Source organism: Heterodontus francisci, chromosome 13 (genome assembly GCF_036365525.1).
Source record: "Heterodontus francisci isolate sHetFra1 chromosome 13, sHetFra1.hap1, whole genome shotgun sequence".
Lineage (NCBI taxonomy): Eukaryota > Metazoa > Chordata > Chondrichthyes > Heterodontiformes > Heterodontidae > Heterodontus > Heterodontus francisci.
In genome coordinates, this window is record NC_090383.1 from 39494077 (window position 1) to 39519602 (window position 25526).

Sequence of the window (25526 nt, forward strand, 5' to 3'; positions counted from 1 at the left end):
AAGAGCAAAGCCTGGCCAAGTGACCCTGCAATACCTTGGGCAGAATTTTTACCTTTGGACCTACTCACAGTGATGGGGAAATTGGCAACAGGTCTGGAAACAGGAATTTTGTGGAGCAGATTTTGCTGTGGCTTTTTAACTCAGCTACAGAATTAGCATCCAGCTTCCAGGTTTCACAACCAATCAGAGCAGGTGGGTGCGATGACAACCCATACATAATAGTTGAAGGCTCCCTATTTAAAGGGACACCGCCAGAGGCCAGAATGGCTCCATTGCCAGAGGAAAAAGAGAGCAAGCATACTGTTGAAGGCTCAACGAGGGAAAACTGCTCCCTGGATCTCTGAGGAATCCCTGGAAGTCATGCTACAGGCTATAAAGACCTACAGAGAAACACTGTTCCCTGCAGACAGGAGGAAGAGGCCAGTCTCTGAAATGAAGCTGGCATGGCTGGAAGTGGTTGAGGAGGTGAGCAGCAGGAGTGTGGTAAAACAGATTCAATGACATCATCAGGGCAGGAAAGGTGACTGGCATCCCACAATCAAGCGCCAACCCCCCCACTCTGATTTCACCAGCATTCTCCTGCACAGCACTCCTCAGAACAACATACCTTGCAGCTTAACCCATTACTCTCTCTCGAGGGAATGCCTTACCTCCCCATTTAAACAGCCACCACTGACACTCACCTTCATCTTATTGCCATCTCACACCCATTCCCTCACAGTCAGACTTCACAAATGTTGTTGTTCCATCCTCTCAAAACATTACATTTCTTACACACAGAACTCTCTGCTTTCTCCCCTTGCAGAAGAGAGCTTAGAATGTCAGGCAGAGGCAGAGAAGTGGGTACGGTCCTCCAGTCAAGGCCAACTTGACCACTGCAGAGGAGGAAACTATGGAGATCAGCAGCGTGGCAGAGTGCATGATCATTCGATGCATTAGATGGAGAGATGGGCATCTCCAACATACCTAATGAGAGATACAATATCATACAGCCACTTGGCAGACACCATTCACTCATGTTGAATTGATGTCACTGCTAAGTGATCATCTGTACAATGGTAGCTTTGAACTTTTTCCCCCTTGTCAGTACAAATTCATGTCTTTCATCTCCTACAGGCCATTCGAGTGTAACGATGGAGCTTGTACATGAAGAGACGGAGCAGCCCTCAGAGGAGGTCATGCAATCCAAGGAAGCACAGTCACTGAATTCATGCGCACTTTCCACAAACTCACATAAATGCACCTCGGTGGGGCCTCCAAGGTAGGTAGCTACATTGACACATGATCAGCTACACATCACAACTGAGCAGGCAGCAGGTGTTGGAGATAGGGAGAGCAGTGGAGAGTTCCCGTTGGAGGGCATAGGATACTCCAAGCTCTGCTCAGCTGGGCACAGATATTGAGCCTCAGGAGTCATCCACGAAGAAGACTATTTGGGAGCAGCAGCAGAAAATGTGTGATCTTCTGCCAGTGTTGCTAGATGCACTGCATACCACTGGAAAAAGATTAGAGAAATCCATTTCTAGCATGAGTGCCATGATGTCTCAGGCATTTGCACTGCTGTCCACCTGCAGGAACATCAGATGTGACAGGGAACCAAGTGCATGCTGACCCTGACCAATGAGCTGCACACTCAGTCTGCTGATTTAAATAGGATGGAGAAAAGCCTTGCCCTGGCCAATCAGTGCCTCAATAAACTGCAGCAAAGTGCTGTCCAGCTCTCGACTGGCAGGGAAGTGCAGGTCGACCATAAGAGGGAAGATGGACTCTGCTCAAGGTGCTCCCATTTCTCCTCCCTTGCCCCACTCCTCAGTCAGAGCCTCACCTACTGCCTCCTGCCCTATGACTGAGTCTGCCCATGCACAGATTTAGGTGGGGCAGTCTTTGGCAGGGCCCTGATGGGTCATAAAATCCAAAGAACGTTTTCCATGAACATCTTAATTATTAAAGCATAAGAATAAGCAGCCTGCCTCTAGCCCTGCTTAAGCCATAGGGGTAGCAACATGTAGAGGTAATAGGAAAAGGAGAAAAAGAATTTGTAGTTTTGCTCAGGGAATCACTTGGGAATTTACAAGTCTGTCACTGTGTTAATTTTATTGTGAATGTTAATGAACCATAAACCTTATTTGAAGTCTCCATTGTTGCCTCTTGCCCGCCAAAAAGCCATTAGCCTTGAGGGTGCTTATAAGATGGAAGGATTATTGACTGTGGGAATGCTTTGTGTTGGAGGAGGTTATGGGGGCATTGGAGCTGTGGGGTGGGGCAGTTGGTTAAGCATTGGTGTGCCATATGGCTTCACACACTCAGGCTAGCTGAATTGTGCATGTATGAATCCATTGCGGCCTTCACTGGCAGCTAGAGGAGAGGCTGCAGCGATCCTGGCCACATCAGGCTCATCCTCCTCCTGTTCTTCCTCTGAGGATGCAGAGCGATCATCACCTTCCTCCTGGTGCAGCTCCAATCCTCTCTGCAGTGCAATATTGAGCAAGGCACAGCACACCACTACTATTCTGGACACTGCTTCAAGCTGGAACTCTGTGTTCATCCTGTTGAGTGGAAGGTGGCTGAGGAGAAGACAGCTGGTGCTGCTGCTCCTCTTGTATCTGATCAGAGGTCCAAGGTAGTGCTGCATAAGCTGTTCCTGTGCCACTGTGAAGACTGACAGCAGGGAAGTGTAGATCAAAATCAAAAATGTCCAAGGTAGTAGAAATAACATCCAAAGTGTTTGAAATCATTTCTAAAGCAGTGAAGGCATACTATCAGAACAAGTCCTCTGAGTAAAAGCCTTTCACTTAGGCAAGGAAGCAACTGTCCTGGTTCAGTATTTAAAGGCTTTGCAGCCTGCCAATTTCACAGTCCTGTCTATCCCCGCTGTGCTCTCCCCTTGTTGAACCTGGCAAGTTTTTGACAGTCGGGGAAACCCGTGTGCTGGCAGTTACAGCCAGAATATGGGGTTAAATCTGCTTTCAGTTGCCTTTTTACATATTTAATTCTCAGACCCACCATTTTCATGAGGATTTCCTGTGTGCGTTCAGATGCGCATCAGTTAAATGCGAAACTGAATGAGATTACGTTGGATTTCCAACATGTTGGCAATTTTTGATGTTTTAACATACACCATCACTTGACCCCCCGCACACCCCAAACAGGTTAAAACTCTGCCTCCTTGATTGGAAGTGTTTGGGCTGCTTTGTGACATAGTTCCAGGCAGCTGTTGTGATTGGCTTCTGGCTTCTTGTGATGTCACCTGGAGACAGGTTACACTATTGGTTACACACCATCAATGGGAGTTCCTGTGGAAGGAGTTGGAGTTGGCAGCTGACACTGTGGGAGAAATTTTATCCTGCCAGGGTGGGCTGATGTCTCTGTGAGTAGCAGGTTAAAAGAGTAAAAAATTCCAATGTGCCAGGAATCTTCAGGAACCTGCTGATTTCCGGTCAACTTCAGTGAATGTTGGTCAGCAAATCACATGACATTTCCTATCCACCACAACATCAGTCTCTCACGCTGCTCAATGCACCTCACCCCCATCACTCCCCCAGCAGCATTCCCTGGCACTCAGGACTTACTCCTAACATCTAGTAGCTCCACTTTACCCTCACACACCTACCAATGCTGCCTGCCTCACACTCAGCTCTTGCTGGCTATTCAGCTATAGTAGGCACATCACCCAAACACAGTGCTACACAACCACTGACATTCTGTCCTCTTTCTTGCAGGACAAGGTGGTGCACAATAAACGGAAGCAGAGCACAGGATAAAGACACCTGAATCTCTGAAGGAGTTAGTTGTCTGCTTTCTGGGGTTGGTGCAACGTGGCATCCAATGTTACTGAGAACATTGAGGATGATGGCATATTCCTGCCTAATGGCCTTTCTCAGCTCCCAGTGTAATATTATTTGTTCCTTATGTGTGTGATCTTTTGTAAGACTCACAGGTCTACAAGTAATATCCGAAGAAAACGTGGGTTTTATTATAACTTAACTGGAATTATATACATATATATCTGTATATCTATATATATATATATATATATACAAACAGTTACTGTACGAGCCACATCTAAACACATCTTGCTCTGTCGGGCTCCACCCACAACTGACTGATCATGTGTGACACAACATCACTTCCTCTGGTGATCTTCACTTACAGCTCCTGAAGGTGGTCCGCTCTTAATATCATACCACAGCATCCAGCACAACCTCATTCTGTTTTATGGCTTGATGAGCAAGCTGCTGATCTCGTGACCATGGACCTCTTGCTTCACAGCCCAATCCGCTTTCTTCACACCAACCTTTCTATTCTGAATTCCTGCTTTCAGACACCTAAGAACTGCTGTCAGCTCAACCACAGCAGTCCCAGGAGGTGGAAAGAGAGCAACAGCACAGAACTAATGAAGAGGCCCTGTCACTTCATCTGATGTTCGCAGTCACCATCTCATATCCTGCACTGCATGTACCTTGAAGGCTAGTATAGAGTTGGGATCAGCATGTGGTGAGTCATTGTGCATGAGTGGCATGCAGCCAGGCTAGGGATAAAGGATAGTTTGCTTTCCAGTTCCCTGGAAGGTGAGGTAGCAGACGAATACAGCTGTGGAGGACTCAGATGAGGATCTTGATGAGGCAGATTACAGGAGATGCTGATGGACATGCGTACTGAGATACTGTGTGCTTTGGCTGGCCTGTCAGACAGCCTCCTGTCACTGTCGAGAAGTATGGAGGAGTCTGGCTCCACTGTGGGAGAGGGTATGGCGCAGAGCTTGTCTTCTCTGCAGCTTCTGCTGTATTTCCCTATGGTGCTGCAGACCCAGAGGCATTGCCACTGCTGCCCCCATAAGCTGTTACAGCCTTTGTGTGAAAAGGTCACCTACACCTTTGGCCCCCTGCGAATGCAGCAATACTGTCTATTAAATCCAGGAACTCACCAAAACACCTTCCAGAACACACTGGTGTACTTCCAGACACTCTGCAATAGGAAAAATTCCAAAATCTTCCTTTACCTGCAACTTGGGTGTGTGGCCCTTTAAATAATGCTAGTACAGGGCCCATCTTGCAGCTTCATGCTTGTTGATTGCAGAATGAATAATCAAGAGGCTACCTGCACATACATAATCCTGGCATCACATCAGTCTGTTGGGCTCTGTGACATCAGGATAGCGCCCATTCAAGGTCTTCCAGCACTCGATGGGGACGCACCAACGTGCAGCTTTCTTATACAGCCACACAGCATGGGCCCTGCAGAAAGTGGCAGGTGGAGCAGGACAGATAGAGCGGTGGAAGGCCTCTGTAGCTGCAAGTGGCATGACACAAGATAATTTAGTCCCCACAGAGAGTATTGGCAGTTGTCGGGAAGAGCAAAACTAGAGGCCATCAATAATAACTAATCACTAAGAAATTGAATAGGGAATTCAGAAGAAATGTCTTTATCCAGAAAGTGGCGAGAATGTGGAACTCGCTAACACAGGGATAAGTTGAGGTAAATAGTATAGACCAAGGATGTCCAACCTTTTCATGTGAGGGGCCACATTACAATTGTTGTCCTACATAGGATGTGGTGAGCAAATTTTCGGAAACATAAATGCATTAGAAATAGGGCATACTGGGTAAAAAAATGACTAACCTTCCTTTTCCAAGAATCCCTCCCTTCGCCCACCATGCACCAGGAGCAGAAACACACTGCTGCTGGGCGCAGCCCTGCACTCTGAATCACGCATCACCTCCCTCCACCAGTACTGCCCCCATCCCTGCTTGCTCACCCCACCCCCCGCACTGCCTCTGTGTGCTCACCCCCACCCCCACTGTCTCTGCATGATCAATCCCCCCGCCCCACTGTCTCTGTGTAATCTTCGCCCCCACTGTCTCTGTGTACTCACCCCCCCCACTGTCTCTGTGTGCTCACCGCCCCCCCCCCACACACTCTGTGTGCTCACCGCCCCCCCACTGTATCTGTGTGCTCACCCCCCCCACTGTCTGTGTCCTCACCCCCCCCCCCCACTGTCTCTGTGTACTCACCCCCGCCCCACTGTCTCTGTGTACTCACCCCCCCACTGTGTCTTTGTGTTCACCCCCCCCCCACTGTCTCTGTGCACTCACCACCCCCCCACTGTCTCTGTGTTCACCACCCCCCCACTGTCTCTGTGTGCTCACCCACCCCCCCACTGTCTCTGTGTACTTACCCCCCCACTGTCTCTTTGTGCTCATCCCCCCCACTGTGTCTTTGTGTTCACCCCCCCCCCCACTGTCTCTGTGCACTCACCCCCCCCCACTGTCTCTGTGTTCACCACCCCCCCCCACTGTCTCTGTGTGCTCACCCCTCCCTCCACTGTCTCTTTGTGTTCACCCCCCCTCCACTGTCTCTTTGTGTTCACCCCCCCCCCCACTGTCCCTGTGTGCTTACCCCCCCCACTGTCTCTGTGTGCTCACCCCCCCTCCCACTGTCTCTGTGCTCATCCCCCCCACTGTCTTTGTATTCACCCCCCCCCCACTGTCTCTGTGCACTCATCCCCCCCCCCACTGTCTGTGTGCTTACCCCCCCCCCACTGTCTCTGTGTGCTCACCCACCCCCCCACTGTCTGTGTGCTCACCCCCCCTCCACTGTCTCTTTGTGTTCACCCCCCCTCCACTGTCTTTGTGTTCACCCCCCCCCCCACTGTCCCTGTGTGCTTACCCCCCCTCCCACTGTCCCTGTGTGCTCACCCCCCCTCCCACTGTCTCTGTGTGCTCACCCCCCCTCCACTGTCTCTTTGTGTTCACCCACCCCCAGTCTGTGTGCCCACCCCCCACTGTCTCTGTGTTCACCCCCCCACTGTCTGTGTGCTCACCATGCCCCCCCCACTGTCTGTGTTCACCCCCCCCACTGTCTCTCTGTGTTCACCCCCCCTCCCACTGTCTCTGTGTGCTCACCCCCCCACAGTCTCTATGCATTGACCCCCCACTGTCTCTTTGTGCTCATTCCTCCCCCCCCACTGTCTCGGTGTGTTCACCCCCCCCCCCCCACTGTCGGAGTGCTCACCCCCCCCCCCCAGTCATTTGTGCTCACCCTCCCACTGTCATTTGTGCTCACCTCCCTCCCCACTGACTCCATGTGCTCACCACCCCCCACTGTCTCTTTGTGCTCACCCCCCCCACTGTCGCTTTGTGCTCGCTCCCCCCCCCAGTCATGTGTGCTCACCCCCCCCCCCCCACTGTCTCTGTGTGCTCACCCCCCCACTGTCTCTGTGTGACTTTTCCCTCTTTGTCTTTCTTCTGTAGATATTCCAAATCAATGTACATTAATTGGAGACTGGAGATCTATGAGAAGGAAGCAATACAAATCCAGTGCCACATATTTGAATTTCACTGCAAACCTGACAAGGGATAGTGAGAGCCACGAAAAATGTGTCTTTAGTTATCCTTAGCATTGTTTTAGAAGGTGGTGTCAGTGGTGGGTGTTCTGTTCTATTTCAATAAAAAACTGCCTTTACATTGCAAGTTAGAAATAAGAGATTCTACCTCTCAACATGCAATGCAGATATACAGATTGATGCACTGTCAACTGGTTCCATGATAAAGAAACTTCACATTTGCAGCATTTCATATTAGGACCACCACAGTGTAAACTCTGTGGGAGTGAAATGTCTCGGTGTTAAAGCCAGCTCATGCACTAGATAAGTACATAAGGAAAATCTTTTCTCTGCAGCAAGTGGTTAGGATCTGGAATGCACTGCCTGAGTGTGTGGTGGAAGCAATGGTGGCTTTCAAAGGGAATTGGATAGCTACCTGAAGAGAGAACATTTGCAGGGCTACAGAGAAAAGGCGGGGGAGTGGGTTTAGCTAAGTTGCTCTTGCAGAGAACCAGCATGGACACGATGGGCTGAGTGGCCTCCTTCTGTGCTGTAACCATTCTACGATTCCATAATAAGCTATAATTCTTGCCCATCGTCCTAAACATTCTTTTGGGAATAATTCTGGTGGCTTTTTTCTTGCCTTAAGTACCAGATAAGGTTGAAATAATGCTGCTAATTAATTCATGCTTACTCTCAAGTGCATGTAGGGTTAATGACACCAGCTATAAAGGTGATGCTATGGCAACAGACAGGGTGATCAGAGATCCAGCAGTACTGGTCCATCCGTGAGGCTCATTTTATGTATATATTGAAGAAGGAGGGCCAGGAGGAACAGCAACAGAGCAGGACAAGTACGAGTTCTTGTCTTTAACTGCAGCCCACCTCTCCTATACGAGTCCTTTTTGTCCTAGAAATCGTCCCATTTACTTATTATTGCAATTTTTGTCCAAGGACATAAAGGTAGAACTGGTAAGAACCTACTATTCCCAAGCAGGACATCCACTGCAAGTAATGAAGCCATCTCAATCTCACTGAGAAATACTTGCAAGACCTTGTGCTCAAAGTAATCTGGGACAAAGTGCCGTGAGCAAAACATAGACCTGTTTATTATCTCTGGACTTAAACATAAAGTTTGGAATATGCAATCATGCCACTGCAGAAGATAATTACTATCAGTTATGCCTGACACTTTCCTAACTGGATGAACTACCAAACAGGTTTATTCACAAATAAAATTCTTTACAGCAATGAGCTATAATAGTAAGTTATTGAAGTCAGCTGAAAAAAACAGAGCAGTTTTGAACAATTTAATGAAAGGGTTAAACAGATACCTTCATAAATTGTATTATTAAGGGAGGAGAGGCTGAGGGACTTAGGGGACAGAATCTTAAAAAATTAGAACTAGTCCATTCGGGAGTGAAATCATGAAGCATCTTTTCACATACAAAAAAAGTGGAAATCTGGAACTTACTCCCCCAAAATGCCAGAGATGCTGGTTGAACTGAAATTCTCAAGACTGAGATTGATAGATTTTTGTTTTGGCAAGGGTATTAAGTGACCTGGAGCAAAGTTGTGTTCAATGACGTTGAGGTACTGATCGGCCATGATCTAATTGGATGGATTAGCTACAACAGCTTCAGGCTCGAGAAAGTTAATCACCGACTGCTGTTCCTATGTTCTGTTCAATCCACTTCTTTGATGAAACTTTTGTTCACCCTTCCGAATATCTCCTTCTCTAGTTTGGCACTCATTTTGTTCCTTGTGTCCCTGTAAAGTACCTTGGAATGTTTTTTCTCTTCTAAAAGTGCCATAAAAATACAAGTTGTTGTTAGATTTAATGTTACGGATACACCTGAGCTTTTAGGAAGCAAAAGGGAATGTATATACTTGACAACACGCTGAAAAAATAGACAAAAGAATTATCTTTCGTTTAAACAATTGTGCGCCAATGGGAAATTCACCCACGTGATGGATTATGCACCAACTTAACTCATCCTCAAAATTCAGGGGAAAGGGGATTGGAATGGGGTACAGCTATGATTGGTCCTCATGTTCTGAGAAACTCTTCAAAGCTCTCACTCCTGATTGTAATTCAATAAACACTGGTTGAAGAATGTGAGGTGGAAGTAGGCACTATCCCTTGGATGGTCCAATAGGTTTACTGTGTCTAGAATCAAAAACTGTGTCCATAGAAACCTATTGGGGATTAGTTTCCCTCTGCACTGAATTTAAAGTAGCATAGAGAAGGATTTACCTGTTTACCAGTGCACTAAAAATAGCAGCGGAACAAATTAGATCTCATGGTTTTTAATCCAATGAATTTTTAATTCAGATCACATGCATATTTTTAATTTTCTGCCACAAACTGTTGTTGAAAAGAGTCCATGATTTCTTTTAAAAAAGGAAGTTAGATTGTTGCCATAGCATTCAAGGCTAGGGGCCAAGTGCTGGAAAATGGGATTGGAATAGATAGGTGCTTGATGGCTGGTGCGGACACGGTGGGTTGCAGTGCCTGTTTCTGCGCTGCATAACTCTATGACTATGTTGCTTTAAAAGCGAAATATTAAAGGGACTGGGGAGTTATGAGAAGAAAACCACTGTTGGCAGACTTGATGGGCTGAGTCGCCTGTTTTCATGCCGTAAGATATGGTTTTGTTCCCATGTTTTTGAGTATCAAAAGAGAAGTGTCATTAAGTATAAAATATCTTAATTAACTGTAATAACCCATCAACACCAGATCCAGAGAGTGCCCTAGTTGTAATCTCCCATGCAATTCCCTGATTCCACAAGATTAGCGGAATACATCCCTCACTCTACTCTGCCATATATTAGTTCTCCAATACAAATCATTGCCCCATCAGCATTGATTAGCTATATAGAATTTGAGACAGGCCTGCTTACAAATATAGAGATAGTGCCCAGCACAGGATATCTGAAGGATCTGCATCATGTAATATACAGAATGAACAAGAAGGCTGCTAGCTTTTACCTGGTGGTGTTCTTGGGGCCTTTGCCATCTGTTTGATGAGAGTAAAATACCCGTGGTGCTGGGAGGAGGCCCTTAAGTGGCAGTTAATTGGCCACTTAAAGGCTTTGATTGTCCTGGGGTGGGCGGGCCGTTTCTCACTGCTGCTGCCCCGCATAAAATTGTGGCGGTGGCGGGAGGGGGTCGGGAACAGCCCTCCTGCCTCCCATTCAATTTTACGCCTCCCCGCCACCAATCTGCTCATTGGGGGGCTGTAAAGTTCTGTCCAATTTCTCAGTGTCTACCCTATCCAGCTCCTTTAGAATCTTATATGTTTCAATGAGATCACCTCTCGTTCTTTTAAACTCCAGAGAATACAGGCCCAATTTATTTCGCCTCTCATCATAGAACCCCCTCACCCCAGGGACCAATCTAGTGAACCTTCGCTGTACGACTCCAATGTAAATATATCCTTTCTTAAATGTGGAGACCAAAACTGCACACAGTACTCCAGATGTGGTCTCACCAAAAACGTGTACAATTGTAGCAATACTTCCTTATTCCTGTACTCCAATCCCCTTGCAATAAAGGCTAACATGCCATTTGCCTGCCTAATGGCTTGCTGTACCTGCATGTTAACTTACGGCATTGCTTGGACAAACACACCCAAGTCTCTTTGAACATCAACACTTACAAGTTTCTCACCTTTTGAAAAATCTTCTGCTTTTCTATTCTTACGACCAAAGTGCATAAAGTCACACATCTGCCATCTTTTTACCCACTCACTTGCAGCTTTCTTTGTCCTCCCCACAACTAACCTTTCCACCTACCTTTGTATCATCAGAAAACTTAGATACATTACTCTGTCTCTTCATCTAAGTCATTAATATAGATTGTAAATAGATTGTCCCAGCACTGATCCTTGCAGCACCCCACTATTTACTGCCTGCCAACTTGAAAATGCCATGTTTCATTGATTTCTGTCTGTCAACCAATCATCTATCTATGCTAATATATTACCCCCAACTCAGTGAGCCTTTATCTTGCCTATTAACCTTTTGTGTAGCACCTTATCGAATACCTTTTGGAAATCTAGGTATACTACATCTACTGGTTCCCCTTTATCTACCCTAAGAGTTTACATCCTCAAAAAACTAATAAATTTGGCAAACGTGATTTCCCTTTAGTAAAACCATGCTGACTTGTTCTAATTATACTGTGCTTTTCTAAGTGCATTGTTAAGACTTCCTTAATAATAGATTAAAGCATTTTCCCAACGACTGATGTTAGGCTAACTGGCCTGTAGTTCTCTGTGATCTCTCCCCTCCTTTCTTGAAAAGCATTGTAACATTTGCCAACTTCCAATCTGATGGGACCGTTCCCGAATCTAAAGAATTTTGGAAAATTACAGCTAGCGCATCCACTATCTCTGCAGCTATATCTTTTAGAACCCTAGGTTGTCGGCCATCAGGTCCTGGAGATTTGTCAGATTTTAGTCCCTTAAGTTTCTCCAATACTTTTTCTCCGCTGATATGAATTTCCTTAATTTTCTCACGCTTTTTAGCCCCTAGGTTACTGTCGATTTCTGGTATAGAACTAGTGTCTTGTACTGTGAAGACAGACACAACATATTTGATCAATGCCTTTGCCATTTCCTCATTTCTCATGATAATTTCTCCTACTCTGCTTCCAAGGGATTTACTTTAGCTACTCTTTTTTCCTTTTTATAAATCTATAAAAGCTCTTATAATCTGTTCTTATGTTACTGGCTAGTTTACTCTCATTCTATTTTTTCCTTTTTTATCAATGTTTTGGTGGCCCTTTGCTGGTTTCTAAAACACTCCCAATCCTCAGACCTGCGTCTCTTTTGGCAATATTAAAGCCTTTTCTTTTAATCTAATACTATCCTTAACTTCCTGAGTGAGCCACAGATGGGTCTTTCTTGCTGGGTTTATGTTTTTCACAGGACTGTATTTTGGTTGAACATTTTGAATTGTTTCTTTAAAGGTTTCCCACTGGTCATTTACTGCCATACCTTTTGGTCTATTTATCCAAGTTACTTTAGTCAGTTCTCCCCTCAGGCCTGGGTAATTGCCTTTAAGTTTAAGATTCTTGTTTGTGATTGGAGCATGTCACTTTCAAACTTAACATGGAGTTCAATGGTATTATGATCACTGTTTCCCAGTGGATCTTATGCTATGACATTGCTAAGTAACCCTGCTTCATTACATGATAATAGATCGAAGATAGTTTATCCCTAGTTGTCTCCACAATGTATTGCACCAAAAAACTGTCCTGAAAAAATTCCACAAAGTCATCTTCCAGACGACTCCTGCCAATTTCCTTGTCCCAATCTATAAGAAGATTAATGTCCCCCACAATTATTACATTGCCTTTATTAAAGCTCCAATGATTTCTTGTTTAATGCTCTGTCCAATGGTTCTAACTACAGTTAAGGGGCCTATAAACTACTCCCACCAGTGTTTTATGATTCTTGCTATTCCTTATTTCCACCCATACTGATTCTACTTCATGATCTTCTGAGGCCAGATTCTTCCTTACTAATGCCCTTATTCAGCTTTTACCATCAGTGCTACCCCTCCTCCTTTGCTATGCTATCTGTCTTATTGAAATATTGTGTACCCTGGAGTATTTATTTCCCAATCTTGATCACCATGTAACTATGTTTCTGTAATGGTGATTAAATCTAAATCATGTACCTCCATTTGCGCCACAAGTTGATCTATCTTCATGCAGATGCTTCGCGCAGATAAAGAACATTGAATTTCATTTTTTTGCTTCTATTCCCTTCAATTGCCTTATTCGCAGATGTACAATTTTTGTTAAACTCTGTCCTTTCCTGTCCCATTCTGCTCGTCTTTACCCACAACGCGATACTGTTCCAGTGCCTTGGCCTTTCTCTTTGGATTTTTAAATCTCACCTTTCCCGAACCCTCCCCCTACTCTGTAAATTCACAACTTCTAGTCTTATCTGCTGGCTTACTCGTGAGTGTGTATGCACTGTCCCTTCCTACCTCACCCTGATTATCATAAGGTCATAAGAACTAGGAGCAGGAATAGGCAATTCAGCCTTTTGAATCTGCTCCGCCATTCAATACGATCATGGCTGATCTCATCTCGGCCTCAACTCCACTTTCCTGCCCATTCTCCATAACCTTTCAACCCATTACTAATTAAAAATATGTCTACCCCTCCTTAAATTTCCTCAATGTCCCGGTATCCACCGCACTCTGGGGAAGTGAATTCCACAGACTCACGATCCTTTAAGAGAAGTAATTTCTCCTCATCTGTTTTAAATCTGCTACCCCTCATCCTAAAACTATGACCTCTCATTCTAGATTTCCCCACCAGAGGAAACATCCTCTCTACGTCTACTTTGTTAATCCCCTTATATACCTCAATTAGATCTCCTCTCATTCTTCTAAGCTCTAGAGTAAAGGCCTAAGGTGCTCAATCTCTCTTCATAAGACAAACCCCTCATCCCTAGAATCAATCTGGTGAACCTCCTCTGAACTACCTCCAATGCAACTACATCCCTCAAGGAAGGGGACCAAAACTGTATGCAATACACAAGGTGCAATCTCACTAATGCCGTGTACAGTTGCAGCAACAAAGAACAGTACAGCACAGGTACAGGCCATTCGGCCCTCCAAGCCAGCGCCAATCTTGATGCCTGTCTAAACTAAAACCTTCTGCACTTCCGGGGTCCGTATCCCTCTATTCCCATCCTATTCATGTATTTGACAAGATTAAACGTCGCTATCGTACCTGCTTTTACATTCTATTCCGTTAGCAATAAATGCCAAAATTCCATTTGCCTTCTTTATTACCTGCTGTACCTGCATACTAGCTTGCTGCAATTCATGCACGAGGACACCCAGATCCCTCTGCACCGAAGCATTCTGAAGTTTCTCTCCATTTAGATAATAACTAGCCTTTCTATTTTTCCGACCAAAGTGGATAACCTCACACGTATCCACGTTAAACTCCATCTGCCAAATTTTGGCCCATTCACCTAACCTATCCATTTGTAAATTTTTTATTTCTTCATTGCAACTACCTATTTTACAGGATCCCCATTATACACATCGCTTGTTACAGCTCCGAAGAACTCTAGCATAAATGGCCTCTTGGGCGAGGCACACAAAACGACACTAATGACAGAGGGCAGGAGAAACATGGCAACTTTTAAGAACTCATTCACACATACCTGTGTTCAGAATCTTGAATTGCCATTTGGATTGTCATACTGTGCACACACCCATGAACATATAAAAAAGTATTTTAAAGTGGTCTGTAAATCTTAGCCAGATCCATACGCTTTTTCATCAGAACTTCAAGTTCAGGATTTATTTATTCCCAAAATATACTTTATTCATAAAAATCTGTAAAAAAATACATTACCAAACAGTTAGGAAGTCATATGGGATACTTGCCATTATTAACCGAGGCACAGAATATAAGAGCTGGGAGGTTATGATGGAGCTGTATAAAACGCTAGTTAGGCCACAGCTGGAATACTGTGTACAGTTCTGGGCACACTATAGGAAGGATGTGATTGCACTGGAGAGGGTGCAGAGGAGATTCACCAGGATGTTGCCTGGGCTGGAGCATTTCAGCTATGAAGAGACTGAAAAGGCTAGGGTTGTTTTTCTTGGAGCAGAGAAGGCAGAGGGGGACATGATTGAGGGGCATTGATAGGTTAGATAGGAGGAAACCTTTTCCCTTAGCGGAGGGGTCAAGAACCAGGGGGCATAGATTTAGGGTAAGGGGCAGGAGGTTTAGGGGGGATTTGAGGAAGCATTTTTTCACCCAGAGGGTGGTTGGAATCTGGAACGCACTGCTTGAAGAGGTGGTGGAGGCAGAAACCCTACCATTTAAGGAGTATTTAGATGAGCACTTGAAACACCATAGCATACAGGACTACGGGTCAAGTGCAGGAATATGGGATTAGAATAGTTGGGCGCAGTATGGCCGGCACAGACACGATGGGCCGAAGGGCCTGTTTCTGTGCTGTATAACTGACTCTTCCCTGGAGAATCGTAATTAGAATATCAACCATTCTTTGCTTAGATACATGATCAGATGTAACAGTGAGCCCACCTAAAGAACGAAGAACAGTACAGCACAGGAACAGGCCATTCGGCCCGCCAAGCCTGCACCGATCTTGATGTCTGTCTAAACCCAAACCTTCTGCACTTCTGGGGATTCTTAACTATGATATCATTAATTAGTCCCACCTCATTACACAATACCAAATCTCGAACAGCCTGCTCCATGGTTGGTTCCACAACATATTGCTCCAAAAAACAATCTCTAATACCTTCAATGAACTCTCTTGAAGCTACCCTTGCCAATTTGATTATAAAATGCATAAAGACTGGATTAATCACCCATGATTATTGCAGTACCTTTCTTACAAGCCCCCAGCATTGCCTGGTTTTATACTGTGCCCCACTGCAGAACTACTGTTTGGGGGAAGCTATAAATTCCTCCCACAGGGACTTCTTTCCCTTGCTATTACTCATTTCTATCCAGGCTGATTCTACGCCTTGATCTCCAGTGCCTATATTGTTTCTCACTACAGCACACCTCCTCCTTTTCCTTCCTGCCTATCCTTCCGAAATACTGAGTACCCTTGGATATTCAATTCCAAAACGTAGTTTCCTCGAAACCACGTCTCAGTAATCGCCATTCGTCTCTATTTATACTGTTAACTCGTTTATTATATTCCAAATGCTTCGTGCATTCAGATACAAAGCCTTTAAGTTTGTTCTATCAAATTTCCCTACTTTTGTACGATTCCTTGGGGCAATATGACTTTCACACGTTCTGTCCCTTCCTTTTATTTTCTGGTAACCATCAGCCTCATCACTAACCTGCACTCCTAACTTTGACTTCCTAATTTTCCGTGCAACTGAAACCTCCCCCCCACTATTTAGTTTAAAGCCCTATCTACAGCCCTAGATTTTCACCAGGACTTGATTCAGGTGGAGCCCATCCCATTGGAGCAGCTCTCTGGCACCAGTAGTGGTGCCAATGTCCCACGAATTCGAACACATTACTCCCACACCCATCTTTGAGCCATGCATTTACCTCTAATCTTATTGACCCTGTGCCAATTAGTTCGTGGCTCAGATAGTAATCCGGAGATTACCATCTTTTTGGTTCTGCTTTTTAAATTTAGCCCCTAGCTGCTCATATTCACTCAGCATAACCTCTATCCTTGTTCTACCTGTATCATTGGTACCTACAAGGACCGCGACAACTGGATCTTCCCCTCCCACTCCAAGTTTCTCTGTTTCCCAGATGAGATATCCTGAACCGTGGCACCAGGGTTCCTTCCCCAGTACTGGTGCCAATGCCCCATGAATTTGAACCCATTTCTACCAAACCAGTCTGCATTCACCTCTCTAATCTTATTCGCCCTACAACTTGCTCATGGCTCAGGTAATAACCCAGAGATTATTAGCTTTGAGGCTCTGCTTTTTAATTTAGCCCCTAGCTGCTCATACTCCTTATGCAGAACCTCTTTTCTAGTCGTATCTATATCATTGATAGCTACATGGACCACGACAACTGGATTTTCCCCCTCCCACTTGCGTTCCTCTCCAGCTCCGAGTGGATGTCCTGAACCCTGGTACCGGGCAGGCAACACAGCCTTCTGAACTCTTGCTCTTGGCTGCGTTACATTCCTATTTACTCCCCCGCTTGAATAGCTTCCTGTACCACGGTCAGTTTGCTCATCTACGCTGCAGCCCCCACTCTCATCCATACAAACTGAAAGAACCTCAAACCTGTTGGACAATTGTAAGGGCTGAGCCTTCTCCACTGCTGCCTTCTCGATCTCCTTACCTGCCTCACTCGCAGTTACATCCTTCTGTCCCTGACCATGGACCAAATAAGAACCTATCTTATGGGGTGTGACTGCCTTCTGGAGCAAGGTGTCCAGGTAACCTTCTCCCTCCCTGATGTATCGCAGTGTCTGTAGCTCAGCTTCCAGCTCACTGACTGAGCCAAAGCCACTTACTACAGATGTGGTTGCTGTGAATCACACCGGTGTCCACGAGCTCCCACATACAGCAGCAGCATGTCACCTGGCCTGCCATCCTGATTGTGCTTTAATTACTTAATAGGCTGAATATTCATTACAACTATTAGCAAATAAAACCTTACAATTACTGAAAATTACCCTAGTTTTTAAAGATAAATGAGGAAAAACTCAAACTACGTCTTTTCCTGTGATGTCACACTTTGAATTTTATCAGAACACAGTTGGTCCACACTGGTGGCCTGGACTGGATACCTCTAACACTGCTCGCTGGTCCCACACACTGTGCTTCCTGCCACTGCTCTTTTACACTGCTTGCTCATCCCGCTCAGTGCTTCTCGCCGCTGCTCTTTCACAGTGCTCGCTGATCCCGCTGTCTTGCGCAGTTCCAACACTCAAGCTCGACACCATCCAGGACAAAGCAGCCCGCTTGATTGACACCCTATCTACAAACATTTACTCCCTCCACTGACACATTGGCAGCAGTATATAACATCTACAAGATGCACTGCAGCAACGCACCAAGGATCCTTCGACAGCACCTTACAAATCCACGACCTCTACCACCTAGACAGACAAGGGTAGCAGATGCATGGGAACACCACCACCTGCAAGTTTCCCTCCAAGCCACACACCATCCTGATTTGGAGCTATATCACCTTTCCTTCATAGTGTCAAAATCCTGAAACTCCCTTCCTAACAGCACTGTGGGTGTACATACCCCACATAGACTTCGCTGTTCAAGAAGGCATTTCACTAACTTCAAGGGAAATTAGGGATGGACAATAAATGCTGGCCTGGCATGAATGAGTAAAAAAAAAAACTATGGGCTAACAGACCTTCTGTAACAAATTTTCTAGGCCTCTATTAAGTTAGCCCTCAACCTTCTCTCTTCTATTAGAGCCACCAGCCTATTTAGCTTTCTCGTTAGTGATTTCTGACAACGCAGCAGCTCGCTGACATCGGAGTGTGGCAAAAGCACAGCTACATCTTGACAGGACTAAGTGGCCCATGCGCAGGATGATGCCATCACGCAGCATTGACATCATCCTGCATCAGTGCCTGGTCAATCTTTGCACATGCGCAATAACACACCATCAGGAATCCAGCACCCCCCCCAACTCAGCTGGAATTCGATCCCAGTCACTACTCCCACCCCACTAGCCGCTCTCCCTCCCCGACAACTCACTGCAGGCCTTGCCACTGCCTCCCCTCAGCCGCGCGTACCAGACCTCGCCGCTGCCCCAGTGTTTCGCGCCACCCCACTCACTCCCCAGCAGCTGATAACTCTAGGCCGTGCTGCTTCCCTCATCTCATCTTGCCTGGACTAAATGGCGCATGCGCAGGTTGACACTAGAACGATCCATCCATGAACATTTCCTATGATAATTGAGCAGTGCCATCTTTACTCTTGGTAGCTGCCTGAACGTCACAGACAATTCCAGTTGAAGAGCCTGCATTTGAAAGTACTGGGCCACCTAGTGGTTGTGCGGTCAGCAAACGCAGCCTTATAGTTATCCCCAGTTCTGGAATGCTTGTGACACTTTTGGACCTTCTCCAGTAGTTATCATTTCTAGAGTACACACTAGCACAGAGTGTAGCACAAACTCAAGTTTGATCTAACCAAGACATTGTACAATTCAACACCTGCAATTCAATTCTAACCTTCAAACAATGGCACAGAACTTGACTTTCTTTGGCCTAATTTACCTAATACTTCCACATAGCTCTGCTCTTCCACTTTATATTCCAAGTAGTATATTGTCTCCCTCATACTTCCTGCAAATGAGGCAATTTACCAGTTGCACCCATTTTTAGTCATCTCACTAACCAAATCCCAGCAACCTGTTGCCCACCACTCTCAGCCCAAACCATTTACACAAGCTGCATACTGGTTGCAGTACTGATCCCTGTGGACCACCACTTTCCACCAGCCTGAGTAACAACCTGTGGCCCCTACGGTTTTCTGTTCTGTAAGCAGCTTGCTAGCCATTCTGCGAAGTATATCTGAATGCCCAACCTGACCAATGGCAGGGTATAAAATGGAAACCATTTACTTTTAACTCTTTATTAAAAGAACATTGGAAACAACACATTGTATTGTCACAAGAAAATGCAAGGCAAGTCATAACTGCATATCATTCTTGTTTGATGTCTTCCAAACATGGGACATGACACCTGCAAAAGAATGGACAAGGAAAAAGAGTTTAGGAAGCTACAGTAGTAACAATTTAATGTAAGGCACTCAATGCCAGCATTACATGACACCCTACAGAGTCCACAAGTAGGCCTCAAGCCTGTAACATTCAGCCCTCAAGCACTTGTGCCCATATAGTTCTGGTTCAACTTGTTTTTTGAACAGGATATGGAGTTTGTGCAGGGGTCACTACTGTAGGTCCATGGTGTGGCCCCATAAAGAACAGGTCAGAGGGCCCCCACCTTCCTTTTGCATTAAGCCTAGCTTGGGCTGTTAGCAGATTGTACCCATTTTAAATGGAAGGGCACAGCTATACTTTACAGCACATAAGCAGGGCTCTGCTACAGATCATAAGTGCAGGATTAGGTTCCACCACAGTATGCCTTGCCAACTCCCTTTTGCTTAGGCTCGCTCATGAAGAATTACTGCTTAGGTGAGTAACAACCAGTGAATGTTTTTTACATTCCTACAATGTATGAAGACCAACTAGGCAGTGTAAATCCAATTACCAAGCACTGTCACACCTACATATTTCACAGAAGCATAACCAGATACAAACATCCTATGAAATAAAGTAACAATAAATTAGAGGTCTAATCTCAGCAGTCAGATCCGTTTGAATGTTTCATCAGGAATGTCAGGTTCGGGATAGTGTCATCACTGATTAGACCTTTTGGGAAGGGATACTGAATAGCTGAACAGATTCCCTTTCAGCTACTAACTACACTAGAAGTATATTGTGTTGTACTTACCCTTGCATGGTAGAACATACTTCATCTGTTACAGCTGTACTGCTGAAAAGAATGAAAACAGGCACTGCAATATCTCAAGCAATTTTCAATAAGTAATTTCACATGGATCACACTAGTATTACAGCTTACTGATTCCAAAAATAATTGAACTGTATAATTTTAAGAATCAAAGTTAAAGCTCAATTTACCTTGAGGCACTACTGCAATTATCAGTTTAAGCCAATGGTGAGTTGTCTGTTCACTGCAGCTCAGGCATAGTTAGGGCACCTTAAAATTATGCAATATCACTAGATTAGTCACATTTAAACATCACAATGCTCAACAGCTGGAAGTTGCATCTGTTTTTTTTTCATCAGAACTTTAGGCTTGGGATCTTTTCATCAAAAACCCAAGAGTCAATCAAAACTAAAGTTGGGGAAAGGGTGAAGGCTGTGCCAAGAATAGCTTTGGCTACTGTGTGAAGAAATAATCCAAGAGTTGGAGTTTGTTTTTGGCATGGATAGTTGCTTGAGAGTGAGGTGTCAGAAATTGGGAACCTGTACTTAAGTTACAAAGGAGAAAAACTTACTACCTCTTAGGCTGATTCATACAACAAAACTTGTGCTCAAGTTGCAATCTCTCGCAGCAATAAAGCTTAGCACACATGTACAATCACTAGAGGCAAACTATCAGTGCTTTTAAACAGACAGTAATTGTAATGTCTCCCAAGAACTAACTGCAAATTGGAACTGGTAAAGGCTACAGCAGACAAGATTGCTGCATAACAAAGTAAGAATAATCAAGAATGTAATTTAAGCATTACAGAAAATGTAACAAGCACAACTTCAGCTGGCATATCTCCTTTACCAAGTTACAAAGGAACACAAGCATATCCCTGCACATGCACTGTAGTAATAAATATTGCCCACCCCATCTAAAATTGCATTTACAGAAATTATAGTTATTAAAACAGATAACATTTGAAGAAAACTGCAGTTACCTGTGTCCATTGCTAAACAAAGATCAAACTTCTAGAGGGCAATCCATTACATCAGTCTGAATGTGCCTAGCGGTACATCAATACCCAAGAGAGAAGGAGAATGCTGTTAGACCATTCCGCAACAGAGATGGTGAACAGTGGAAACACACAGCAGGCCTGGCTATTGCTAGAAACAGTTAATGTTTCAGGTCAATGACCTTCCATCTTGTTCTGAACAGATCCTGCCTGACTAGCTGAGTGTTTCCAGCACCTGCAGTATTCAGCTTGCGTTAAGGTCAGTTGGTCAAATCTCAGCAGTCAGATCCGTAAGCTTTTTTCATCAGAACTTCAGGTTCGGGATCTTTCATCATCGAAGAGACCAAGGATCAAGCGAAAAACTGCAAATGAGCATCTCTATGAAAACTTCACACTTTCAGCAATTGGATTACATTCCTACATCCACCTAGCTGTGGAAAATAACCCAACTTGGATTTCATTAGCTCTCATGCAAGATCTAAAGTCAATTGAGGGAGAGAGAGAAAAGAGGCAGGAAAGGTTAGGCAAGGGGGAAGAACCAAGGACACTACAGCCACTGCACTTGCACCATCAAGAACCCTCGGCTAACTAGAATAGGTGGAAGGGCAGCAGAAGCAGCCAAGAAAATTCAAGAAATCAATTCCAGGCAATATGAAAAAAATCCAGAGTACTATTTGGATGGGATTAAATTTATCAAAGGAATGAAACACAAGATTTTGAAAAAAACAAAAGGTGGTTAGGATATGGATTGCCTGTCCAGATGCAGTGGGAGAAGTAGCCATTAAAAGGGAACATGGATATTAACGACATAGGGAAAGGATTAAGGGGTTAAATATGAACATACCTTCAAGTGGCAACACTAAAAAAATAGCTCAACTGGCCTTGGAATTTTCTGAAGTCAGGTAAAACATTTGTCTGCAAAAAAAAAATGAATGAATTAGAACATTAACAGCTGGCAATTAAAATAGCATGTTCTTTCTGTGCATTTACTGAGGCACTACTGAAGCTACTAAAAAATGGCCATAGAAATCTTCTTCCTATCTGGAGGGCAAAGAGCTGCTGTAAAGCACATGTGCAATTCTGGGTGAGGTCATAATCAAGCTCAACTAACGTCCTACCCCAAATAGCTTGGATAAGATAAAACATAAATGGCCTCTTGGGAGAGGCACACAAAACACTAATGACAGAGGGAAGGAGAAACATGGCAACTTTTAAGAAGTCATTCACACATACCTGTGTTCAGAATCTTGAATTGCCAATTGGATTGTCATACTGTGCACACACCTATGAACATATAAAAAAGTATTTTAAAGTGGTCCGTAAATCTTAGCCAGATCCATACGCTTTTTCATCAGAACTTCAAGTTCAGGATTTATTTATTCCCAAAATATACTTTATTCCTAAAAATCTGTAAAAAAACACATGACCAAACAGTTTAAAACAGCACCAAGTCAAAATATACAAACAGTGCAAAGGAGATCAGTTTCCTTCAATACAGGAGTGAGTTGCCACACAACCCTTCCATTTATCATGCCATATATATTTTTACATTTTACAGCACACAAAATTTTCCCGATACAATTCGAGGGGTTTCCCACAGATCCAGCCCGTCAGTTCATTTTAGTAGGGGGACCTTACACAGTGGTCTTTCCCCATTGAGCCTTTGCTGCGGCTGCCCCAAGCTTTAGTGCGTCCCTCAGCACATAGTCCTGGACCTTGGAATGTGCCAGTCTGCAACATTCGGTCACGGACAACTCATTGCGCTGGAAGACCAGCATGTTTCAGGCAGACCAAAGGGCGTCTTTCACCAAATTGATAGTCCTCCAGCAGTAGTTGATGTTTATCTCTGTGTTCGTCCCTGGGAACAGCCCGTAGAGCAGACTCCTGTGTTACAGAGCTGCATGGGATGAACCTCGACAAAAACCACTGCATCTCTTTCCACACCTGCTTTGCAAAGACACATTCCAGAAAGAGGTGGGCAACCATCTCTTCCCCACCACAGCCACCGCAAGGGCATTGTGCAGAAGGGGTGAGACACGGGCATGCAGGAAGGATCTGACGAGGCTCTTCTCACCACCAGCCAAGCTACATCTTCAGGATTTATTACCGTTAAAAAGATTAAAATCAATTTGCTAGTAAGTCCAGTTTTTAGCTTGGAGCCTTTCCTATTCAGTGTTTCTAAACACATTTAAATAACCATGCTGGTGGAAAAGTTGTTAAATGCCATCCACAGATTACATTAAACAACGTCAAATTAACAATCCGCAGTAAATTTGCTCAATTTGTACAGGTCCCGGACCGTTGTCTCCACTTTTGAGGAACTGAAAGCTATCCTGGCAATTTGCATGAAGAACCGCTGCTCTTTGTTGGAGCAATACCATGTGCTTGCAGCCGGCTGGAAGGCCTGCGTGAGCCAGCGCACTTACACCTGGCGCCCGTCGCCAATCCACCTCAATATCTACCCCGGGATTACACAACAAACCTCAAGCAGTCACCAAAAGCGAGTACCAGAGTGGAAAGAAAAGGAGCCTGAGTCAACAGGCCACCCCTCACCGGAACTGGGCCGAAAGACAAAGCTAATAAACATAACACCCTCACGCCGATCACCAAAAGACTGAAGAAAATGGTCGCTCACCTTATAAAGCACAGGCGGAGCCCTGCCTGTGACGTGACATCAGACGTTCGGTCAGGCCGGCTGCCCGCGGCTTTGCGCATACGCAGTTACTTGGGGGCGGGTCCCACGGGAGCCGCGCATGCGTTGTACTTCTGGGCGCGGGGAGAGGAGGGTGTGGAAATCTGATTTGTAGGAATCTGATGGTGCGTTCCAGATTTTAACAACTCACCGTGTGAAGAAATTTCCACGCTAGTTCTTGCATCGATTATTTTAAATCTTTGACGTCTGGTTACTAACCCACTAGAAATGGCTTCTCCTTATTCCCTCTATCAAACCCTTAATATAAGACTGCATTTGTTGACAACGCTATCGGTAGGTGGCGCTGTTGTGGCACATGCGCAAATACAGCATATGCTCAAAAACTCACAGCTTGCGATTGTTGCAGCTGCCAGGACTAAAGATGGCGCTGCTTAAAAAATCACACAGAGGCAACCTAACAAACACGTGGCAGCATACAATGGCCGGAGTGAGAGAGTGGAGCGGGCCGGGGAGAGCTCCGGAGGAGTGCGTTTTTCTGTGCAGGCGCTATAAACGCAACAGCAAAAGACTTACTGGCCGGTCCCCACACCCGGCGACACCAAGGTCTTCGGCCGCTCGCTCCCCGCAGCTCTCTACGGCCTCTCGCTTCCGGCCTTCTCCATCCAGCCGTTCCCTCCAGCTGCGGATCCCCAATCCAGTTGCTTTCTCCCCTACTTCTCAACAGTACTTCAAGCATTGCAACTGTCTGGTCCCTGCCTTTTGCATGCTCCCTCTCCCCACCCCTCCCCCCTCTCCCTCTTCACCCACCCCTCCCTCCCCCTCTTCACCCACCCCTCCCTCTACCCCCCTACCTCCACCCTTCCCTCTATCCCCCTACCTCCACCCTTCCCTCTAACCCCCTACCTCCACCCCTCCACCACAGTTGAATATCTGAAGTGCAGTTGCAAAGTCGGGGAAATAACATCCAAAACAAAACCTCAACAATTCTGGGTTTAATTATTGAGAAGTTTTATTAAGTTCATTAAGCATCCGAGGAACTAGTGTTGTTGGATACATGAGTGTTGTGTCGCCAGCATTCCCGTGAGACAGACAGGCCGAGTCTCTGCTACGCACAGCTAAAGAGATTGTTCTTGGAGAGCCTTGTGGTGAATTAACGCTTGGCTCTCTATTCCACTACTGTATTGTCCATGTGAAGAAGGCAAAGTCACAAGAGTCTGAGCTCAGTCTATTCTTGGTGAATGATGTTCCCCAAGCACATCCCAATGTGCACTCCCATTTCATCCATAAATACAATGTTGCTTTCTACATCGTGACAAGCTCCGCAGCATGATCCAGTTGCCTTCGTTGCTTGAATGCTGACCTTAAGTCTCAAGGATTGTTTTCTCGACGGCATGTTTTACATGAAAAGAAATAAAGCAAATCAGTGTCAGAGCTTGCCTCCCTCCATCCACTGAAATTACTGTTGTGCACACCTTTTTAATTTCTGCAGTGAAGGCACCAATTGATAACGTCGCCAATGAAGCACTTATTACCCACCTCAGATGCAGGAATCAGCACATCCTTGTGTCC

The 25526-nt window shown here is 45.2% G+C and overlaps 2 long non-coding RNA genes and 2 other non-coding genes across 6 annotated transcripts; all 4 read right to left on the bottom strand.

The window, feature by feature from the left end:
- Positions 1-8408: 8408 nt before the first annotated feature.
- Positions 8409-14691, bottom strand: LOC137376778 (uncharacterized). Its single transcript, XR_010976297.1, has 2 exons — positions 14521-14691; positions 8409-9122 (listed from the first exon to the last, which is right to left on the bottom strand). It is a non-coding gene; the product is annotated as an uncharacterized lncRNA (long non-coding RNA).
- Positions 14692-19413: 4722 nt separating this feature from the next.
- Positions 19414-23935, bottom strand: LOC137376341 (uncharacterized). 3 transcript variants are annotated; one of them, XR_010976179.1, is made up of 7 exons: positions 23858-23935; positions 22538-22588; positions 22149-22219; positions 21290-21355; positions 20499-20577; positions 20311-20349; positions 19414-19539 (listed from the first exon to the last, which is right to left on the bottom strand). It is a non-coding gene; the product is annotated as an uncharacterized lncRNA (long non-coding RNA). The 3 variants fall into 3 exon arrangements; XR_010976177.1 differs by having other exon boundaries at positions 20311-20352; XR_010976178.1 differs by having other exon boundaries at positions 20311-20352; positions 23787-23919.
- LOC137376817 (small nucleolar RNA SNORD50) lies at positions 20155-20224 on the bottom strand. The gene has a single exon (XR_010976312.1). It is a non-coding gene; the product is annotated as a small nucleolar RNA SNORD50 (small nucleolar RNA).
- Positions 21577-21644, bottom strand: LOC137376818 (small nucleolar RNA SNORD50). Its single transcript, XR_010976313.1, has one exon. It is a non-coding gene; the product is annotated as a small nucleolar RNA SNORD50 (small nucleolar RNA).
- Positions 23936-25526: the final 1591 nt, after the last annotated feature.